The following is a 6,872-nucleotide window of genomic DNA, read 5'->3' as shown; positions in this document are numbered from 1 at the left end:
AGGTTTGACTCTATAAAAAAGAAACTGGCTTTTTTCTAACAGGGAGGATAATGACCAACGAATGCTTGCGATGAAAAGCTGCATGACAAAATTGATTGCACTTTAGACGTAGCACTTTATGCACATTAGAAGATATTATATATGACGATATGATATATTGTGTAATTCTAGATAATAGACTTCAAATAAAATGTAGTACTAAAAGTACTCAAATATTAGGCCGCTCTTAGTAACCACCGTGTGAACTGCACCCAGCATCGTTCTGCTTCTGTATGTGTTTTTTCTATCTAATTTAAATTTTATTTAAAAATTAAAAAAAAAATAGGTATTTAAGCCACTAGGCATTACTCTACACGGCCGGATCCGAATTCTGGCCAGCTCAGGTGTCCCTATGTTTGCAGGCAAACAAACTAGCTATTGCGCTATTATAAAAATATATAATAAATTCACGAACGTGTGACTATAAAATTGAATTTTTCCAGTTTTACGTCTTACCATATTTACGGGTTCCCGGCACGAGTCAACGTGTGTTTCAGATTGGAATTCACGCTTTGATGTATCCCCCAAATTTTGAAGGTAAATACTCGCTACGCCATCACTGAGTAAGTCACTCGAAGCAGATGTTCGTTATTTATTTTCAATAATAAGTATAAATTTGCACAGAATTCATATCCTAATAAAATAAATTACCTAAAAATAACAACACATGAATACGGCTTCTTTTAAACTTTCACTTGATCGTTGTCCTTTTTTTATTGTTTGATTTTCCAATTTACTTATATATGTCTCGTGAGGGGTTTACACATGATTTTATTTTTCTCTGATAGCAAAAGAAGAATGGCGTTAGAGAAAAGGCAAATTGGTCAGTTACCATCGGGAGCGATTCAGGCTTCAGATAGCGTCGCACCTAAAGTAGTCTTCCTAGCGAACAGTACTCAGATTTTTAGGAATGTCGCTCGAATATCTACTCAGATTTATTGGTGTCGCTAACGTTATTGACGCCATCCCTATCGAAAATCGTGATGCCCGTACCAAGCAGACTGCATGAGTAAATCTACTTCAACATTTCGTTAATAATTCTATTTCCTGACCAGTTTTTAATTTGTATTTTCGGACAGATTGCAGTAGACAATTCATGTTGGATCGTGTAAGTACATTCTCTTTTAGTTTTTTTTATTAAAGGTCCGAAACAATTTAGCGGTTAAGTTAGAAAAATGCAAACGGACGCATATTACCAATACTTGACGGATTCGTCCACCGTATACGTAATAGCTGAGAGACACGGCGACAACAATAATTCGTAGTAATTTTAACCAAAGTACAGGCCCCATCGATACACTGCTTTTAGGATGCCATTGGTGTCGAAGCTGTTTTTTGTGAAGCCCAAATCTGTGCCAATATGTAAAACGACAAATATCGTACTGATTAATTTATCAACACTTTTCAAGTCTAGTTAATAAGCAACCCTTTTCAACTGCCTCTCCCTATTTGCTTATTTACAGTATCTGTTCGCTTTGCATCATCCTGCATCTTGGTGGGCCATTATTGGTTACTAGATCGCTCGACCATCCATCTAAAATTCTGAAATCTGATCGAAACTGCCTTTTCCACTCTACGTTTCACTATCTACTGTATATAACCCACGTCTATCTATAATGTTTAACAACACCGTCGCCAGCGTCCGGTGATAGCATGAATGGTGCTTTTGCTTTTCCTTCATTTTGGTTTGAGTTTTGCTTTTTGTCTTCTATATTCTGGAGAGCTTGTTGCTTCATGTTAAAATGTCAGTGTTGTTTTTACACTTCGTGTGCATCTGTACCTTTTATCGTTTTCTATCGACTGTAATAATTTACCCCACCTCAAATTGTACATCGTTACGGGTATTTAGTTCGAGGTGGTGGCCACTTGTAGCCTCCTGTTGTATTATCATTTATTTAGAATTTTGAACTAAGGAACTGGCCATTTTTTGACGGAACTAATGTTTATAGATCGTTTGTTCGATCACATATTTAAACGTTAGACCAGCTCGAAACATAATTCAGTTTTTCAGGTCTTATTAGTTTGAAAACAACGGAGAATGTTTATTTAGTAGGCAATCTAATAATATAATCTAGTCAAAGAAACAAGTTTTTACGACCACCAATAGGGGCAAAGATATTTCTCTCTCGAAACTTTCTCGCCACCACGCAGCCAAATCGTAGTGTAGCTAGGATTATTTGCTATTTTTGTCACATATAATTACATATATTTACTGACAATAGCGACGTCGCTTCCAGCATATATATGTTTTCCATTTACAGACTTTTTATTGCATTTTTTTAGTTTTTCGTTTATCTCTTTTGTAAGTGTTTTTTTTTGTGTCTTCTCGCCTAGAAGTTATTTATTTCTGTTGTTTTTTTAAATCGTGCATTACTATCGTGCTCCAATAGTTTCCCAGCTTAGTGAAAAATGGCGGGGAGGAGGTATTTACATACCAGGAATATGCCGTAGAGCGAATTAGCGTAGGTAATCTGTTTTTTTATTTTGCAATGGTGAAGCGCAGCTTCACCGGCATTGACAATGATTCACTTAACAATGATTCTCTTGCCGACATTCGCAAACCCGCACCGAATGGCTTTAATGAATCAGTGAATTCCTTTCCCTTCCTTTCTTCACGATCAGTCAATCAATCAGTCAATCACTCGGTTATTATAGTCGTCTAGTAATAATAGCAAATCGTAAATCAATAATAGGTTTATTAATATATTGGTGTTCTTTAAAATACGATAGACTAAAACTGTCGAACTATATATTCAGTACCAGAAGGCTGTTTTTGCTTCTGTTCGAAATGTGCACGCTCGTGTATATAATTTGTGTGCATATGAAAGAGAGTTCACACAAGAAGAGATTGTAGTAGGATGGCTCCGTGTAAAATGTTTTTCACCCGTTGCGGTAGTGTTGCCGTAGTCTTTGTGATGATACATTTAGTATATGCTTTTGAAAAATTCATCTTCCTTTTTTCCTCTGTATTTACTTATGGCATCCCGCAGTCACCGAGTGATTCACTAGCAATAACAACGACAATAACGACCGCTGAATTAGCTCAGTCGGTTTTCCGTTGTTATTATTACTTTGTACAGAATAAACAGGATCGCCTTTATTCATTGGTGCGGCTGGTTGGCTGGTCGGCTATCGCCTTCTCCGATGGTATGTGATGCAATCTCATTTATGTGCGTACACGCAAAACTCTATTGTTATACTGCCATATTTGTGGAAAGTTTATCTGCTAGCTCAATGTTTGCTGAACGTTTTTCAGGCCTTCTCAGAAAATGAAACATCTTGCAAGCGTAATGATCATAGTGAATCGTAACGAGCATTAACACGATCTTCATCAGGTGCATGATCATCATTGTTAGTTACATTAAACGTCGTTGTTCTATTCGTTAGCAATTTTCGCAATTTCACATAATACTATGAATGCGACATCCAAGCGGGAAAAACAGGCGGGGTACATTCGTCATCGACAATATCAATGTCATGATAACAATCTAATTATCTTCTATTACGTAATTTATGCAGCGTTCGGTTTCATATAACTATGTCACGCACCGACAGTAGTACAATTTTTATCCGTTTGCAATTATTTTTTTTATTTGATTGAACCTATTTACCTAGAGAGAAGTATTTTTTTATGTCGGGTTTATCCCCACTCAATTTCCCTGATATAGTAATCCACTTGGTACAAATTTTCTGCTTCAGGCCTTCGGTTGACGATAACGAAGCCGAATTTACGCCGTATCAAACAACGACTGCTGGTCAAACATCTTTCGCCTTTCCCAAAACGTCTGGTGAGAGGTTACGTTCAAATCGAATGTTTTTGTTTTGAAGATACGGGTTGCCCGTACGCTATACGGTGCATCTACGACGTTCCACAGCCCTGCGTTGATAATCATTTTCCCTCTTCGTCCTTGTTGTGCTGGGGCAATCGCTCGAATTGCAAATGTGTCCTTAACGTTAACTGGTGCTTTTCCTATCAACGATTTGCCTCTCTTCGTCGATTTGCTGCATACAATAAAATATCGAAGATAGGACCGTGTTTATTTTTTTAAACGGTGAGGTGCGAGCGGTGGCAACGTATCGCAGCAAATAACGTCTTTTATTTACCGCTATCGATGAAGAACGATTTAGCCGAAAAGCCGCCGTCCACTGATCAGTGCTGACAAAGATGTACACGAGAAACATTCATTGGCAGTTACGCTATTTAGACAAACACAACATTCATGCGTGCGGTAAATCTTTATGACGGTCGTTTTTACGTTTTAGTGACCTCCTTTTTATTAGAGTTGCTTGAAGAGAGAACAACGCCGTTATTGCATCTATGAGTAATAGAATCGACACGACGAGTTTGCGGTTTTTATCGGCTCCACAAAATTTTCAAACAAAATCTCTACTTGCTGCACGAAAAACTGTATATCATCAGGTATTTTTCAGCTAGTGGAAAGGGTTAGATGTTTTGTCCAATAAATGTTGTCAATGCATTGCATTGTTTCCGTGCTTTCCGACTGGCTCACGCATCATCCTGAAGTGGAGCGTTCTGAGGGTGTAGGCCACACATTTGAGGTCATCTTCAACTTCACAGCAAACGCAAGTTTGCGTATCGTATGGCAAACATTGTTTTCTTTTTATCATTCAGGGAAAAAATGTTGTATAGGAAAAGGAACAAATGTCTAGCCAAATATGTATTTGAAGCAACCTTTTATAAGAAACACTGCCATCCTGTTATAACGTGTCTGACAATGCAGGGGGAACGGTGTAAAGCACTTCCTTTTTGCTTTACATTGGTCACCTTTTTTACCCTACTCGTGTCGGCTGCTTTAACGCTTTTTTTATGCTTTGGCGGGTTGATCTTGGGTATGGGCAATGTTTTTTTGCTATGCTCTCCCGGTTGCTATTGCATCAGATTCGACACGTCGCAAGCACATCTTGTTTTTCTACTGTTGAATCAGCTTTCAGCGTTGGCAACGTGAGTTCGGTTCGATCCGGACAGTTCATGTTCAATCTCTTTTTTCTTGCCATTTTTTACAGAACGCGAGTATCTGAAATTGAAAAAGAAAAGGCAAACTTTGTTAGATTTCAGATGTGGCAAAGAAGCACACTTGTCCAACGGTAAGAGACGAAGCTTCTACTCTAGATCTAAAAAGTATCTGATACCTGTAATAACACCATGACAATCTGTCTAGACATAGTAGTAACGTTTAAACGAAGAGCCTAACGAGGCAATATTCCAGATAGAACATCTATTTCTCTAAGCAAAGCTTTGTTGAGCTTCTCTCCACACAACTGGAAACTGGCTAAATCCAGTGTCAATGGTAAACCTGATGTCTTTTATTTCAATGTTATTTTTATGCCCCTACATATGGCCCTGATTTTTTTTCTTCACATCGTGAATTAGAAACCTTCCACTAATATCATACCTCGCCATACAGTTGATAGGTTACATAACTTACATAACATATCGACATACTCGCGCAAAACAAACCAACAACAACAATAACGGCAGTACTATTTGTCCTACCGCTGTACGCGTTTAACCGATGCTGTCACCGAACCATGGTCACGATTTCATCACGCAGGTCTACCCTTAACGTGCTTAACGGTAGCTTAGCTGTGCTTGACGGTGCCGCCACCAGCGATAATGTTCCGTGACGGTCCACTATGGCCTCTGAAGGGTTTACTACGTACATGATGAAAACACGACGACGACGGCAATATAAATCGGCACAAATAACACCGAAATGTTTGACAATGAGCTGCGGTCATAATCCAGGCAATCGAGTTATTTGAAAATGATTAAGGGTGAATACCAACAGAGACGTTGTGCAGCCAAGAGAAAAGTGTAGTGTAGAAGATAACACTATCAAGATAGCCAGCTGGCAAGGTCTTCACCCACCAGAAAGAATATAACCTGTAAGTTCCTATATGGTAGAGCACCGATATGAACGTAGAGCGATTCCGGGCATGTGAACAGAGAAATACAGGAGCAGGGCATCAGCCGCCAGCTACCCATCCCAACAGGAAATCGGGTTGAGTGAGATGGAACCCACGGTTTCCTCCTTCCAATTGCGCTGGCTACGTTTACGGAAAGACGCTGTTGTCATATTGTTATCGCCGTGTTGTTATGCAAGCGACAACATTTCAGTAGAATAGCGATATTATGTGATATAGTAAGAGGCTAAATAAAGTAAAAGCGCTCAACATTATTATACCAACTCAATATTACTATAGTGGAATAACATTTGCATCTCACTTGTGCCGACAACGACCAATTTGTTACTGATGTAGACTATATGGATGGGCTGTGGGTCAGCATTACTGGCATTTGTGCCCCGGTACATTTCAGCATGAGCAACAGGTTTGGCCGCAAGTGTAGCTAAATGGATGAAACTGGGCATATTTCGACATGCGAGAATACTACGAACAAAATAGTCTGGCGTAGATGAAGCTAAGTACGGCTGGATTTTACTAAAACGCAATACAAGGTATGAATTTTTGTAAGACAAAAGTAAATGGCCGTGCACCGTTTTTTTTCTGTTATACGGCTACGACTAAGATTGAAAAGGAGAAATGTAGTAATATTTTTCTTAGCTAAACGCTCCATGATTGACACAACGTAAGTCATGATTCGGACGAAAATCGGGCTTCTTATTTGGTATTTTGGTGGCAAACGGTATGAGAAAACTATTTTTCATATGAATTCCAATATTTTTTTTAAGAAGTTCACTCTAACAAGTATGTGGATTAACTACGCAGAGCTTTCGGAAAGACAGCGCCCGACCCGTTTCAGATATATCATGCAGAAAGTTCAAAACGTAACGCAAACCGAACTATATATA

General features: G+C 38.8%; 1 protein-coding gene across 1 annotated transcript in view; it reads right to left on the bottom strand.

Moving 5' to 3' along the window:
• Positions 1–717: 717 nt before the first annotated feature.
• LOC111248636 (protein Smaug homolog 1-like) overlaps positions 718–6,872 on the bottom strand; it is a 32,257-nt gene continuing 26,102 nt past the window's right edge. The window contains exon 2 of the mRNA XM_022801309.2: positions 718–5,075. The gene's annotated coding sequence lies outside the window, so the exon portion shown is untranslated. The remainder of the gene's footprint in view (positions 5,076–6,872) is intronic.

This window comes from Varroa destructor, unplaced genomic scaffold (assembly GCF_002443255.2).
Source record: "Varroa destructor unplaced genomic scaffold, Vdes_3.0 BEIS01000004.1, whole genome shotgun sequence".
NCBI classification, from domain to species: Eukaryota; Metazoa; Arthropoda; class Arachnida; order Mesostigmata; family Varroidae; genus Varroa; species Varroa destructor.
This window is presented reverse-complemented; position numbering and strand designations above follow the sequence as displayed.